This window comes from Argentina silus (genome assembly GCF_951799395.1).
Source record: "Argentina silus genome assembly, chromosome: Y".
NCBI lineage: Eukaryota > Metazoa > Chordata > Actinopteri > Argentiniformes > Argentinidae > Argentina > Argentina silus.
The window spans coordinates 8,756,426-8,773,667 of NC_139654.1; the positions used below are offsets into that span (position 1 = coordinate 8,756,426).

The following is a 17,242-nucleotide window of genomic DNA, read 5'->3' on the forward strand; positions in this document are numbered from 1 at the left end:
CAAATAAAACTAATATGGATAAATGTTGTTTTACCACAGGTTTTGGCACTGTGTGCAATCTGAATTCAAACAGATTCTTAGATCTTCAAGCTCAATAGTTAATGCACCGTTTTGGAAACATTATTAAAGGTATCAATGGCCTACTTATTATGGCAAATTGCAATTGTAGACTTTTTTGTGCTTTTGTATAGCCTACAATTAGGGACATATCTGTCTGCCTAACCTACATCAGAATTAGAATTGTCTTCCTCCGCTCAGTTACAGGAATTTATGTTTACTATAGTGTCCTCTAGGGGTCTCCTATCTTTGCCCCCACGTAGATGAGCTGGAGTGGTGCTCATCTCCTGTCTAGGAACATAGATGATAGCTTGCATCAGTCTAATCAACTATGACATGCTAGGGCGCACGCCAGGCAGCAGACTTTTAGCCCCAAGTCTGCTAGTTGAGAGGAGTCTGCCAACAGTATTAGTACACACATGTCTTACTTTTCTCACAGACGGACCCAGCCCACCCAGGTGAGCATGGGCAAGCCCCACTCACATGGTCACATAGAGCTCCATTTGACACTGGCGGTCCTGGGCACGGCCCATACCATAGCTGCCTTCCACACACCTTGACAGAGCCAGGGGAGAGAGAGGAGAGAGGACAAAATAAGATGGATACATTACCAGTACAAATACACAAAAGCATCAGGATAGTTGTATGGGGTGGATGCTTAGTACAACTATACTGTATGTACAACTGTGCATCTTGTCCAGAAATAAATAACAAGGAACCACCTAAAGATGGCAGCATTTACAAAGAAATAGGAGATTATAATACAAATTACAATAAAGTTTCTCCCTTGTGCTGATGGTGGAGGAGGCGATTCAGTTCTTACTCTGCTCACAGTGGTCTCCAGTGAAATAGTGGGGGTAATAGTGGCCCTTACGTGTGGTGTAGTTGAGGCCTGGTCTCCCTGGTGGACAGGAGCAGTATCCGGTGACTGGGTCACAGCTGGCATCAGGGTGGCAGGCACAGGAGCTCACACAGTCTGGTCAATAGTACCCGGTGGGGCACACTATCGAGGAGAGCCATTGAGTCACTGCGAACTATATAAAGTCTCTCTCTCTCTCTCTCTCTCTGTCTGTCATTGGTTGAAGTTTACTGTACTTGAGTGGTGCTCATACCTGTACTACAGGTATGAGCACCACTCACCACTTTGACAGAGCTTTCCTATGACCCAGGGCTGCAGTCACAGACACCTGTTTGCTTGTTACAGGATGCTCTATTCTCACACACTGGAGAACGGGCACTTCAAGCCCCAGAATCCCTCTGGGCAGTCTAGAGGGGTGGACAGGAAGACACTGGTCATCTCTTACAGATAATGAGATGTATGTCCACTAGAGACACCTCAACAGCACAGGGGGGTCAACTGGCTGGTGAGATGAGGAAGTGTTTGGAGGGGCTGATGTGGGATTGTCTCCACATAAAGAGCACTTTACCAAGATTTCAACCAAAAGTGATTAAGAATGCTGAAGAAATTATACAGCATAATTACATTGTTGACATGCAATCCCTGTCTTCCCCGCAGGGCAGATGCCTATCCACAAGGATGGAATCATAGAGACAGAGAGAAAGAAAAAGGTGTCATGTGTGACATCCAAACATACATATGGAGTGTGCATTAGGACAAACCTGCCGATGTTATCTTGGCCAGTCTGTCGGGAGATGGAGTTATGACTTAAACAGAGCGCCTAAATGTTAATCAATTACGCATGCACGCACACACACACGCACAGACTACTTAGTGACATGTCTCACATTCATGAGTATTTAGATAGACTGGCTAAGTACACGTTTGGCAAGGAGATTAAGGAGGCCAGACGACAGTACTCTAAGAAGCTGCCACAACAATTCGCAGCCAACGACTCTTCGTCAGTCTGGAAAGGCCTTCGGGAGATCACAGACTGCAAAACCAAATCCCCCCACTCTATGGATGACCTCAGACTTGCAAATTACCTGAATGACTTCTACTGTAGATTCGACAGACCAGCCACCAGGGAGACCAATCTTGACTCTGACCCACACACCCAGCCCCCCTCCACAGCTAACACACCTCTTCTTCCCAGCCTGGACAGAGACACTACCCCCCCCTTACACAATGGACCCAAACAGCCCCCTCCATTCCATCACACCTCTCTCCATCCAGGAGAGAGACGTCAACAAACTGTTAAAGAGACAGAACCCCCGCAAGGCAGCTGGACCAGACGCTGTCTCCCTCTCCACACTGTAGCACTATGCAGACCAGCTGTCTCCAGTGTTCACAAACATCTTTAACATCTCACTGGTTGAATGCATGATACCTGCCTGCTTCAAAACATCCACCATCATCCTCGTTCCCAAAAAGCAGAGGATCACTGGCCTTAATGACTACAGACCAGTCTCCTTGACCTCTGTGGTAATGAAGACCTTTGAGCGCCTCATGCTGACCCACCTCAAGGCCATCACCAACCCCCTCCTCGACCCACTGCAGTTCGCCTACAGAGCCAACAGGTCCACATTTTGCTGTGTTATAGACTCAATTTAAAATGAATTAAATTATTGATATCAATCCACACACAATACCCCATAATGACAAAGCGAAAAAAACGTTTTTAGAAATGTTTGCAAATGTATTAAAATTGAAATACAGAAATACCTAATTTACATAAGTATTCAGACCCTTTGCTATGACACTCTTACAATTTGCCCAAATGCAAAAAGTCACTCAACAAGTTGAATTGAGTCCATCTGAGTGCAAGGATAATAGTTCATGTGATTTCGGAATGAATATCTTTTGTTTTTATAGTCTTTGGTTTGCATAGGAATCAATTACACACTGTGTGGATTAGGCTGTCACTACCAACTAAAATGTCATAATTTTCTCTTGCTCCTGACAAATTCCCCAGTCCCTGCCGGTGGCAAACATACCCATAACATGATCCAGCTTCTTCACATGAGTGATGGTGCAGTGGATTTGCACCAAACTTAATGCTTTGTAGTAAAACCAAATAAACACATTTCCAGCCACTTTCTTTGCTGTATCACTTGAATTCATTGTTCCAAACACAATTCAGGGATCATTTTTGACCTCTTGGTTATAGACCAATTTTGTAGAGTGACTGAGATGATGTTGTCCCATTGACTGTGCTTTTCCCTCTCCACCATTCAACTTTGCAGATATTTGTAAGTCTCCCCAGGCCTCCAGGTAGCATTCCTGACCAGTTGTGTTCCTCTCCATTTGCTCAATTTGTAATGACAACCTGATCCACACTGTGTGTAATTGATGCCTATGCAAATCAGAGACCCTATACAAACAAAGATATTAATTCCAAAATCACATGAACTATTATCATTGCATTAAGATGGACACAATTCAACTTATTGAGTAATTTTTGCATTTGAGCAAATTTTAAGAGTGTCATAGCAAAGGGTCTGAATACATATGTAAAAGAGGTTTTTCTGTATTTAAATTTGAATACATTGGCAAAAATGTCTAAAAACGTGTTTTCGCTTTGTCATTCTGGGGTATTGTGTGTGGATCGATGGCAAATTCTTTTAATTTAAACAATTTTAAATTGAGTCTATAACACAACAAAATGTGGAAAAAGTGAAGGGGTCTGAATACTTTGCGAAACTCTCATGACCTGTACGAGTTCTGTCATATCAAAGGTACATTGGTTAGGTACATATACAGGTACATTGGTTAGTGAGACAATACACCACAAAGAACAGAAATTCACACTTACTCACAATTCCATAGTAAATATGCAAATGTTCTTCCTTCTGTTGCAAGGGCATTGTGGGTAATTGTGCATTTTTGTTCTTTCTGTTGCATTATCTCACTAACTAATGTACCTTTGATGTTGGTTCTTGTTTGATTATAACGGTATTATGTCTGAGCTTACATTCATGCAAGTGTTTTGTTCGGGTGGTTGGACCGGCACCCATTGGCGGGAAGTGTGTGCAAGTCTCTTGGTCCAACCCTCCACTTAGGATTGCAAATTAAGGTTCTTAAACTTTGAGGTATTTTCTGATACACTCTGAAAAAACACTGTTTATTTCTTTTGAGTGGTAACCTTAGAAGAACCCTTGTGGGTTCCATATTGAACCATGCAGTGGAATAACAGAGTAATATTTATGGAACTTTGAGGGAGACTTCCATTGTACAGAACAAAATATGCAAATTTGTCATACATTCCTTAGTCAATGTCAGTCACAGAATGTTTGAATTCTGCCATTTACACTTGATTCTCATCAACCACAAACCCCTACCTCTATGCATTTGTGTCCACTAGGTGTACCTAGTGACTTGGTTCATATTTCACCTGACAGAGAGCTGGATGAAATGACTGCCGTACTAACAACTATCCAGTCGTCTCAGATCTATGCAAGTGGATAGAGGGTAGGGGCTTGAGGTTGTTATGTGTTATGTGTCTGTGTCATATTGCTGACACTGATGGCAACATGAAAAGATGGATAGGTATAATCCTTTCTTCTGACACCTTTTTGGGTTCAAATATGTGGAGGACTGCCCGACAACATTTGTGCCTGGAGATGCAGAAGCCCCCTCCAGTTTCATGACATCATCTACTCTGCAGACCCCCAGACGTGGTAAGTCAAATACTACAATGATCAGTCATATTATAAAGTGTGGAATCATTGTGACTTGTGAATTTAGTATAATAATAGTGTGAAATAAGACCCCTAGAGACACCTAGACCCTCAGTCAGACCCCTAGAACTGTTGCATTTGAACTGTAGGAACCATTATTGTGTTCAGTAATAATTCAAGGAATTAATTTTGCATTACATTTCTGCTTTTTTGCTTTATTTTCCCATCTCTATTCATGTGGCTGCAATCGGCAATGAAATCGAGGGTGCCTTGGAGGACTACCTTAGGCAGGGAGATCTGTTGATGATGGATACAAGAAAGCTGATTTGATCATGCTGAAAGATATTCCTGAGATGACTCATGACTCTTTACATGTCAGACAATCTGGAGGATTAATGTGTAATTAGATGTTGGAATTGTTAATTGACTCCCTTTATGACTCCCTTTATTCTTTTTATTTTTTTAAACTGCCCTCCATAACTATTGGAAAGAGGAACCATTTTGTTTTCTTTTAGCTCTATACTCCAACAGTTTGGATTTGAAATCAAACAATTACTATGGGGTCAAAGTCAAGATTCTCAGCTTTCAATCAATGTTTTTTTGGTGTCATTGTCTTGCTGTATGATGAAGCGCCATCCAATGAGACTGGAAGCATTTGCTCATACTTGAGCAGACAAGATGTTTCCGTACACTTCAGAATTCATTCTGCTGCTGCCGTCAGCAGTTACATCATCAATGAAGACAAGCGAGCCAGTTCCAGTGGCAGCCATACACGCCCAAGCCATAACACCCCCTCCACCCTAGTGCACAGATGAGGTTTGGGCAGTTCCTTTTTTTCTCCACACTTGCCATGTACTCTGGTACATGTTATCTTTGTCTCATCTGTCCACAATTCCTTTTTCCAGAACTATGCAGGCTCTTTTAGGTTTTAGCAAACTGTAATCTGGCCATCCGGTTTCTGTTGGGGTAACCTCGTCCCCAGACTATTGCTCACAGCGCATATAAGCCTGGAAGAACAACAACTCAAACCTGGCCTTAGTGGGAATGAATTTACTGAGTGAAGTATTTGTTATTATTTGATGGATAATGGCTATACGCTGTCCGTTTTCGACGCTCTTTCTATTGGCTTATCCATTTCCGATTTTATCTGACATACTGTTCCTCATCTATGTCATATAGGACACAGATGTTACATAAATACTTTATAAAAGGCTGACACAACATTTATGAAGGTGTTATGAAGTGTTTCTGTCAGATGTTATAGATGTGTTATTCCCCGTACAGTATGTTTCGGCAACAATGTGTGTAATGTTTGTGAGTGTGTGATATGAATATATGCGTCAATGACTGTGTGTGTGTGTGTGTGTGTGTGTGTGTACCTGTATGTGTGTGTGTGTGAGAGAGAATATACAGTATGGTTTTGTATATGTGTGTATATGTGTGAGAAAGTGTGTGTGTGTGTGTGTGTGTGTGCGCGTGTGTGTGTGTGTGTGTGTGTGTGTGTGTGTGTGTGCGATGTGTGCAGTGTGGGGCAGAGGAGTGATTCATGTCCACTGCTGGGCTGTAAACCATTCTATGCACAATGCAGGCAGACAGCACATTTGTCAATATGAAAGATGTTGACATTACTGATCAAGGGCCAGACACCAGTAATAATGATATCGCTGTGCTGAGAGGGGCGGGATGGGGAGGGATAAGGGAAGGGGGGGTTTACCAGCAGAGCCGCAGGGTCTGTCGGCCGTTCTCACAGAGGAGCCTTTTTTTTAAAGGGGCCACAAATTTGCATTATTTTTTCTGTGTATTGAATTTTCATTGTGTTCCTTATTCTTATTTCAATGAGGCAACAAATCAATCATAATTTAGTTCCTCCACCAGCATCCTGCTCTGGCCTGACATTCTGTCTCACCTTCCCCTGTCACTCTTTACAGAGAGAAGGAGGGAGGGAGCGGGAGAGAGCGAGAGAGAGAGAGAGAGAAAGAGAGAGAAAGGGAGAGAGAGACAAAGACAGGGAGAGGGAGAGGGAGAGATAAAGAGACAGAGAAAGGGAGAGATGGAGGAGTATAAAGTTCCTGCTGGAGCATCGACGTTCCAATTCTGGGAGGATGTGGAGTGTCAGGTCCATTTGATTATGAATATGCCAATGCTGCGTGTCGTGAATCAAAGGCTCCCTCTACGAGCACGGGGGGCCCCAGTGTAGGTGGGGTGAAATTTCTTTAGAATGTGCATTATGTTATTTCATTGGGCTCTTTACAGGCATGGGGCTTGTTTCCCTTGCTCAATAAGGTTATAAGAAGATAACTCCTGAGAGCATTAGGAGCCCTAAAGCTGTCCGCAGCATTGAGCTTGTGAGACACTTTAGTTTTAGGGGAGTGGGGGACCACTCCCACTCAGACACACTCATTCTCCTGCCTGTGGGACTTCTCCACGTCAGAGCAAGCGGCTCTAAACAGCCTTTGTATTTTTTTTATAGATTGTGAGTCAGGTTCATTAGACCGGGTTTGACACAATACAGTCTTGAAATGTCCAATAGGAGGATAATGAGAATAAATGCCAACACATTTACTCAAACGTGATTCACAAAGCCCTTCCTTTAGCCCCCCCCCCACCCCCCCCAGGAGCCAGCTGCTAATTAGTCATCAGTGATGTTGCAAGCAGCTTAATAAGTGACATGCATTCTCAATTGTTGATCTTATCAGGAACCAGATGTCTGAGGGAGGTACTCCCTCCCCAGGTCCCAAAGAGACTCTCGCACTGATGCAGAGCAGTCTCCCCCCCCAACCTCCTGTGCCCCACCCGCCCTGCCTCACTCTCCAAATAAGCAAATATTCATTCAGTGCTGTGAGCTACAGAGGGTGTAGCTCAGCTAGAAATCTCCAGGTCAGTCCTATCATGTCGGCAAGAGATATAAACGTAAATACAGCTACAGATGAATTTCACATCTATGTAATCCAGGAAAGTTTGTAAAATAAAGAATGAGAAACAAAAATGAGAAAAAATACACAAATAATCATGAAATATGTGAATTTGATTTAAAGATTCTATTTCTATTCTTCAGTCATGGATCTACAATTACTAAAACCCTTAGGAATTGATGTCTGGTCAGTAACTGCTGTTGATTGGCCAAAGCCATGTGAACACAGTGATCTGGGAGGCAAAAGCACAGAGATATACAGGTTTAGAGGAATTTACCCAGGTTCTCTGATCTGGCATACGAAACTGAGGGGTGGGACAGAGGGAAAAGAGCATTCAGAACCAGGAAGTAGTGCATGGATGAACAGCTTTTGATTGGACGCACATTGCAGGCGGGGGATGAATGTAGGAGGTTCAAGTGACTGATAACAAAATCTAAAATCTAGAACTGGAAAAAAGGGCCCCTTACTGGCCGGTGTTCCTGGGAATGATTTGTCCAGACGTAATAAAGTAACAAAGATGGCCTAAATGTGCTGTTACTGTTTATACTGATAGGACACCTCACTACACTGTACAGATTGGCCATGTGGCTGTTATGAAAAAGAAAGACTGTGTGGAGAGAGGGGACATAAATCAGCAGACTATAACAGCCAGTAAAAACCAAGCCTGAAATGGTGTCGCCGAGGGCGAGTCTAGTATGGCCTTTCCCCGGCCTAAACACCATTCCCAACGTTACCCAGTTAAGCACAGCAGGATTGGCCCGAGGTTTGAGAGCAACCTTGGTGAATCACCACGACACTGCGAGAAAGAGAAAAAGCTTAGCAGCTGGGAGCCCAACCTGACGAGGGACACCGCGGCTGCGGATGTTCCTGAAACAAATTTATCTTTGATCTATCCCTCAAATAGGTGCAACTGCATAACTGCTTATAACTGAATATGTGTAACTGCATAACTAAATAAGAGGAATTAGAATGCAAGTGCTTGACCCCGTGTCACTATATCTGCTTAGGCCTCATTGTAAGAGTAGGCCCGCTAACAAAGAAAGTGCTAGAAATAACCATGTTTACTGTGTGGTCTTGCTCAGAATTAATCGCTGAAGTAAGGCAATATATCATTGAAAAGTTGAAGTCATGGGTGCAAAGTGCAACCACTGTAGGAAAGAAAATATGAAGTGAGACCCGTCGAAAGGTCAGGTCAGGTGATGGAAAGTCCCCAACAGGAAAAGTACCATGGCGTCCGAAATCAAGTGTGAACATGTTAAGAGATGTGTAATACTAATAATATGAAGAATAGAATGATTTACTGGTTTTAGATCCTTTAAAATGATTGATTACTATATGGTTATACGGTTGGAGAGTGTGTTGATGTGATAGGGCCTAAAAGCAATACTTGCTGAGGGACAGAGAAAATGTCCTAGTCTTAGTGTTGCGAAATCTGGTGTTATTGCAATACCCTCTTCCTCTTTTTTATTTTTATATTCTCTGAAAAAATACTTTGCAGGCCTGCTCTGCAGAACATAGACACACACAATGGAAACTTAGACACAATGTTCAGACATAGACACACAATGTTCAGACATAGACAAAACACCCAAGATAGGGAGGTACCTTAGCCAGGGTATAAAACATGCTTTTTGGGGCATTTCGTTGGTCGCACCCCGCTGAGGAGCGTATGAACCTGAGGCATCGGAGCAGGATTGAGTGTGTTGGAGACCAAGCCCGGAGCTCATACTCTGATCATATTCTGACTTACGGATTGCCACCGCTGAACAACTTTTGGAGACGAGTTTTCTTGATAAGCATTTGGAGCTCATTTTAGTGACTAGACCACAATCTGAGAACTCCACAGCTCCTCTTTCAGCACGGGGCTAAACCCTTAGCTGTTGGGGCTGTGGCAGTAAGCAACACCGAGGAGCTATTATCATAGGTTTTCACTCTGAGGAGCATTTATTATAGGTTTTCACACTGAGGAGCATTTATTATAGGTTTTCACCCTGAGGAGCATTTATTATAGGTTTTCACACTGAGGAGCATTTATTATAGGTTTTCACACGGAGGAGCAATTATTATAGGTTTTGTTCTTTTCTAATTTTTATCGTTTTCAGAGGAGCACCTTTGGATATAGTATTATTACAGGAGTTCTCATCAGATTCACGGATAATACTTGGACACAGGATTTCAGGATCATCTGGATTTCAGGATCAACCAGAGTTCCGGATCATTGAGATTTCAGGTTCGTCCAGAATTCAGGATTCTTCAATCAATTGCAAAATAAATTAATTTTAGTAGTTTTTCTGGATTTTACTCGTCAGGGGCAAGGCTGAGGCCCCCCGCGGGGAATCAGAGCCTCTTGGCTGGGTAGAGGAAACTCGAGCTTACCACAAACACGGCGGATAGAGGAAACGGGTCTAACTCGACAGGGTTTTTGAACCGGAGTCTCTCCAAAACTTCATTGACCAACAGTAAGGCAGACGGATGTTATTTTCTAATTTTTATCATTTTTAAATGTTATCATGTTAACATTTTAATCAAGCTGTCTGTAACCCCATTTATGATAATTTAGCTATGCTGTAATGCTTTGAATATTAATTAAACATCATATCCTGCATTTAAAGCAACAGTGTCATGAAATTTAATGGTTTATTATTATTATTATTATTATTATTATTATAAATTGTAGAACTCAGTATAAGTCATATTTCTCTTCCTGGTAATGTAAAAGGTTATAGGCTACTGTGCATGTGATATCATAGGATCTGAAAGGTTATATCTGGCCTATTATTTTTACCTCCATTGGGTATATTTTCCATACCGATAAATCTTGTATCCGCAACCACACCAACTGGCACTCATTGAGGTTAGAGCAGCCGTATAACCATAGTGTGCATTCTGTGCACGGTTTTATAGGGGTGACTTTTCAGTGCATTTGAAGTGAGTGAAGGAAGCTTTTATGGAGGAACTATGGGATTTTTAGGCTGTTAACAGCGGAGTGAATCTAACCACCACCGACCTACACCGGACCCCGAGGTCCAAACCTGTTACTAGAGGGTTGGTACCGGAGCCCTGTAAAGGGCTTTGAGTTCTGTTTGTGAATTTTATATTTTTAAACTGAAACTCAACTTTTGCCGGGAGACAATGGCCAGTAAAAAACACAGGCCTGAGAAAGTGGTGTTTTCACTTTCCTATGGTCCATTTTCACTCGGGGAGAGTGTGAGCACATGCACGTCAATGCACATCAATACATAACACACTGAGTCACACAAAGAATACACGCACAGAGAGACCGGGGGCAGAATTCAGTACTTTAACAGCATATCATTTTTTATATTGTAATCAAAGACACATATGTGAGGACATGTCACTGTGTGCCCTTTCCTTCTCCCACATCTGTTTCAGATAACTGACAACAGCACAAACACGCTTGAGCATGGATCAGATGGTCCCCATCAGCCCAGACCACCCTGGACCGCTATACTCCGCCTGGGCCTCAGAATTACACCAGGCCTCCCTGTGGAGGAAATACTGAGACAACACAGACAGAACCTACCTGTGGATGGAAGAGGAAGCCTGGTGCTGGCTGCATGTACTGGTCTTTCAGACCCTCAAATGGATTATTCATTTTCCTCTTCTCAACCCTGCTAATATTAGAATTCTATCAGTTCTTACATGCAGACAGCGAAAAAGCTGAGCAAGGTAATTACATCCAACAGAGAGAAATGATGTTTGAAGAATTTGACACAAATCATGATCACAAAATATAGAGATTATTGCAATAAGTGTGTGATAATTGAGCAGGTGGTGTATAGTACTGGAGAATCACAGTACCTGTAAATTGGGTCCTTGAAGAAGGGAGTGGGCCTAGCATGCTGTAGGGAGGAGTCAGCTTTGGGAAGCTCCACCCCTACCTTGTCTTCTCCAAACACATTGCTCTTCTTTGACTCCTCGCCCCTGGCGGTGCTGCTCCTCCTCGCACCCATACTCAGGTCCAACGGCTGGTCCTGATTGATGGAAAGTGAGGCCTCTGGTTTGGAGGGGGCGAAGGAGGCTGGCTTCTCCTCCTTGCGCTTGGTGATGAGGTCAAAGAGGGACTCAGAGGTCCTGCTCTGGCCCTTCTTGGGTTCATCTGGGAGAGACTGTGGCTCCCCCTTGAGGGCTGGACGGCTGACGTCTCTCTCTGGGAAGGGGTAGACAGGTGGAGAGAAAGCTGGGAAGAAGGGCAGTGGGAACATGGATGGGTAGGGCAGGGCGCTGACCTTCTTATCCCGCAGGCCAGCCAGCCCAGTGGAACCAAAGTACTTCTTAGCTATGGAGGCGATAGCCTTTATGGAGTCATTGACAGCCCCAGAAACAGCCATGTGCTCGTCCAGCGAGGGAGGGAACAGGACTGGGCCCTTAGCACCACTACTGCCTGTGAGGGTTAGGCTCTGGAGTCCGCTAGCCTTCCTCTTTGGCCCCTTGCCGTTCTCCCTGGCTCTCTCCTGTTCACTTTCCATATCACTTTCCAGCTCCGAGCCTGACATAGTCTCCAGATCACTCCCACCGGGCGTGCTGACGTCATCCAGATCGCTGCTCTCCGGTTGGTTGCTCATGCCAGTGTGCCTCTGTTTGGAGGAACTCTGACTCTGCCGCTCAGCCCCTTGAGTCTTGTTGCCCAGCGACTGCTTGCGGAGGGTTTTCAGCAGCTCTCTGGCCTCTTGGGCTCCTGGGCTGGGTGAGAGGAGGGGGCTCTTGCTGTGCTCCGTACTTGGGGGCCGTCTGAGAGGGGATGTGGCGGGGGGCTATGGTAGATTGCAAAGGGGAAGAGGCCTGGGAAGCTGAAGGGAAAGGGAGGGGCAGCAGGGAATGTCAGTCTGCTGTGGTGACGGTTTGCCCCAAAGTAGTCTGCAAGCCCAACACTGCTGTGACCCATCGCCTCTAGGGCGCACTTGTCCACGGTAGGTGCTCCAGGAAGGGAAATGCCCTGAGCAAATAACCCCCCCGCTGTGAAATGGTTCTTCCCCTCACAGAAGCAGTGGTGCTTGTTAAGGGACGAGGTAGTGCTGAACATCTGTCCGCAGTCCTTACACTTGATCTGAGTGCGGCAGTCAGCGTGCATACGCTTATGACGACATAGGTTAGAGAACTGTGTGTAGGACTTCTGGCACACCTCACCTACAGGGACAGGGGGACAGACACAGCCCTCTCAGTACACACACACACACACACACACACACACGTTACATCTACTTAATGGTGCCAGATATGGGTTTTCAGACAGGGGAACTCTAAAATATAATGGGTGTAAGATGCACGTCTCCTCAGTCCATCAATGAGAATGTTATTTAAGGTAAGGTGACGGGGAGATGAGATGAGTCACCCATCACCTGCACATCAAATACCATCTCCAGGCATTGTATTACCAGGGTCAGCGAGTCAGTAAACAAACACACCCACACAAGCACAATGTGTGTGTGTGTGTGTGTGTGTGTGTGTGTGTGTGTGTGTGTGTGTGTGTGTGCACACACAATGGTTCTTTTCATCCTGTGAAGGAAGCAGAGTAAAATGAATCCTATCCTGCAGGTCCGGTTCCCAGGGACAAGGCTTACATCCTCTCCTGTCCACCCCCCTCGCCTCACCATGTCCCCCTCGCTGTCTGTCCCAGTCATCCCCCTTACGGTCACCTTCCCACAGTCCTGCCTGTCTGACCCTACGGAGGACACCCATCTACAGTACATGTATACAGCTGAACATAACCTACTGTACTGGCTGTATAATAGCAAGTCTGCTTCATTCTACTGAGATAGGGCACTCACAGGAATGAGTTCCAAACTTTATTTGACAACACTTTCTGAAATTGTATGAATGAGATTTGTTGTTATCTTTAACAATTGATTAAGCTTGGTGTGTTTTCATTCAATTGGTGTCGGAAAGTGACGTGCATACTTTGCTCCAAGAATTTATGGTTGTAAAGTCTGGGGCAAATTTCACAAAATGTTTTGTCTTCAACTGTGTCAATGTCATCATTAATACTACACATAAATCTTAGGTGTGTCTCAGGTTGTTGGCTAATGTGTGTTGGAAATCTAGTAGAAACCCAAAGCCGTACATTACACACTCCAGACGTTTACAGACTAACAACAAACACACACGACACAGGGTGTGAGGGAACTGATCCACTGCACACGTATGTTTTGTCAGCTCTCCATAAACTGTAACTAAATATTATAAACACATTCCTGTGAAGAGAGCACTGGGTGGGAGAGCAGAGTGTCTGAATGAATGACCAGGACTGAGTGCTCCACAGGCACAGGCAGAGGCTTTCTATCTCGGAATATACTGTAGTACACACACTACACAGACACTAAACACAGTTAACAAGCACGCACAAACCCACAATGTATACAATACAACAATACAAATGTACAACACAACATGTATGCTGTTCGCACACAAACAAACATGAAGGACACACATGCTCTCACACACAGCTGTCAAGGCTGAGGGTGTTCTGTCTTTTTACACAGTCATAAGCTGTTTTTAGACCTGCATATTTTCTGCTGATTACTGCAAATGGACTCCTATTCAGTGCACTGTGGAGGAGTACATGTGGTTGTTATTTGTCTGGAATGGTGTGTAGGGGAGGAAGTTGAGTGTCCACCAAGGGGGACAGCCACACCGCCCTGTGTATGGGGTCAGTGTGTAAGGTCAAAGGGAGAACGTCAGGGTGCTTTAGGGTAAGAACTTTAGGGTGTGAGCCATCATGTGCAGTTCTAGTACAATGTCAGACTGCAGGGGTTAGCATTTATGGAGAGAGAGTGGGGTCAAGGCAGGAGCTTTGGGGTCAATGAGAGGTCACAATGTGAGAGGCAACAGTGAGGTTCAACCATGAGGTCACAGTGTGAGGTCATTGGTTGGAGACAGTTTAGGGATTAATGCTAATATCATTGGGTCTGCAAAGTGGTAAGACGGTGCAAATATTTCTAGTGCTTGACTCTTCATAGCAATGGAATTCACATTCAAAATAGAGCTACTCCCCTGTGACTAAAATCTCTGTGAGTAAAAAGTGTTTAATGTTTAATCCTGAAAAAATAAACATCACTACATTCATTATGACACTTCCACAAATTAAATAAAGTCCCCACTTATATTGCAAATACAATAAATCATATCTAAGTGATTATTTAACATGAATTAATATACAGTAAATAATTATGCAAAAATTGATCAGGGTAATTATGCAAAAATGTATCAGGGTGCTACCAATATACTTTTTTACCAAGGAGTACCATATTAATGGGACTGAATTCTAATCTACTGGCAGCTGAATCTACTGCATAACATAACATAATGTGGAATCTGCAGTATGGGGAAATTAGAGGGGGGTGTTAACTACCTAATAGAAGATGTGGAAAAAGTGTGCAGACCTACATATGAAGGGTCTGAGTGACTTACATATGAAGAGCTTGACGCTGCTGTGGATGTGCTTGTGCTGCTTTAGGCCCGAGGACGTGGCAAATGTCTTCCCACAATCAGGACAGGCATGAGCACGTGCCCCCACGTGCTGCGAGCGGATGTGCCTCTGCAGGTTACTAGGGTCTGTGAACACCTGCTGGGGGAGGAACCAGGGGACACACAGGCGAGTCACCAATCTGGTCCTCTATATACTGTACACACATGCACAACAAATACACACACTCACATTCACCCCTGAAAAAGTCATCACTTTACCTTTGTGCAGTTTTCACATTCGTAGTGCTTGCTATTGTCATGTGACATCTGATGACGAATCAGGTTGGATTTCCAGTTGAATGCCTTGGGGCACTGGTCACACTTGTACTCTCTCTCATCTGAGTGAGACAGAGCATGGGCCTCCAGACTGCAGGACAGATGGACAGGGAAACAAAAGCATCACAAGCCTATCAACAAGTCTCAGCCTGACCAAAATAAAATTGAATGAAATTAAAAACATGCATAGACAAAACACAAAGACATTGGCTATGTTCCAATACACACCAGCATATACCATTTAGAATGAAGCAATGCATTCCATATATTCCATATATTCCAATGTTAGTTTGAGTATAGAAACGTAGCCATTGACATTGACAATGCTCATGTTGGTGATGCAGGTAATGCAGGTTGGATGTTAGGGGTTGGACGCCCCCTCACCTCTGGACATCAGGGAATACCTGGTCACACTCCTTACACTCCAGCTGGTTGTGGGAAAGGTGCAGGGAGTGCAGGTCGTGTGGCTCCAGCTCTTGGTCCTCCAGGTCACTGTTCTCTGGGTTGAGGTAGGATGAGGGGGGCGTCCCACACGGCTGCTTCTGGTGCTCCAGCAGCTGAACGCCTAACTCAAAGTGCTTGTCACAGTCCTCACAGCGGTACTGCCTCTCCTCTGGAAGGATGGGGAGGGGGAATAAGACACCATGAGTGCCCCACAACTTATCACAGCTAATGAAAGTTAGTTGTATGTATGTGTGTGCGTGCGTGCGTGCGTGCGTGAGGGCGTTCATGAAAACTGACAGTGAATATTAGGAGCCATAGTGTCACATGAATACTCCTCTGCCTTCATAAACAGTAGCAACTCCTCTCCAGGGTGGATCTCTCGTGAGACTCTGTAGAAGACCTGGAAAACACACACACACAAACACTTATATACAAACCATGCATAAAAACACATAATTTTACCATCATTTAATTCTGTATTACATTTAAATCTTAAAGCTGGATGACCGATGTAACTGTTTAGCTCAAAGACATCAATATTTAGTGTAAATCTCAGATTTAAGATTTAATCTAAATGTTTGTCTTTGAGCTAAACATTTAAATCAGTCATCCAGATTTAAGATTTAATTTAAATACATAATTTCTTCTTAAATATTTTATTTAGCCCTGCAGATATAAAATATTAATTAAATATGTATTTAGTCACTGAAATATTTTATGTTTTGCTAAATATTTAGTTGAAAACCTATGTTTCAGATTTAAATCAAATATTTGCTAACTTTGACATTTTGCTGAGATTTCTAAATTAAATCTGTTAAAAATATGTAATCCATATATCTTAAAAATATTTCAAAATCTGTAAAAAAGTAAGACATTTCTAAATCTTAAAACAATAAATGTTTTAATAAGTTAAATCTTGTTACCACATTTAATTTATGAATCAGATTAAGCAGAGCATGTTTTAAAACATTTGATTCAAATTAGTTTGAAAATAAATCTGTTTAAAAATAAATGTTTAAACAAAAACATGAATATTTAAATTATATGAAAATATTTGATTCCAAAGTAAATATTTTTGTATAAAAAAATATTTTATCTGTAGTGCAAAATGAATATTTAAGAACAAATTATACATTTAATTTAGATTAAATTTAAATCTGGATTACAGAAATACATATTTAGCTCAAAGACAAATATTTACATTAAATCTTAAATCTGGATATTAAATTAAATATTTCATTTAAATCTAAATCTGAGATTAACACTCAAATTTCGCAGATTTATTATATCTGCGAAAAGATAATTTAATTAACCCCACCCACCTCAGGAGAAATGGGTGTGTTCTTGTTCAGTGATCAGACAAGGCTGTCTAAGCAGGTGCCTGTTGATTTTTGTGTGAGATCGGGCTTCTCTTCAATGTGTTGACATTCTGATTATCTTGTGGGTGCTTATGACTGATCTTCATCGTGCCATTGAACTGGCAGTCACTG

At 43.1% G+C, this 17,242-nt stretch overlaps 1 pseudogene across 1 annotated transcript in view; it reads right to left on the reverse strand.

The window, feature by feature from the left end:
- Positions 1-869: 869 nt before the first annotated feature.
- LOC310823976 (MDS1 and EVI1 complex locus protein EVI1-A-like) overlaps positions 870-17,242 on the reverse strand; it is a 69,131-nt pseudogene continuing 52,758 nt past the window's right edge. Inside the window, exons 2-11 of the transcript in view lie at positions 16,050-16,152; positions 15,693-15,921; positions 15,252-15,399; positions 14,976-15,132; positions 11,370-12,695; positions 11,092-11,179; positions 7,825-7,851; positions 6,542-6,555; positions 1,198-1,323; positions 870-996 (exon numbers count right to left, since the gene is read on the reverse strand). The product of the transcript in view is annotated as an MDS1 and EVI1 complex locus protein EVI1-A-like (transcript). The remainder of the gene's footprint in view (positions 997-1,197; positions 1,324-6,541; positions 6,556-7,824; positions 7,852-11,091; positions 11,180-11,369; positions 12,696-14,975; positions 15,133-15,251; positions 15,400-15,692; positions 15,922-16,049; positions 16,153-17,242) is intronic.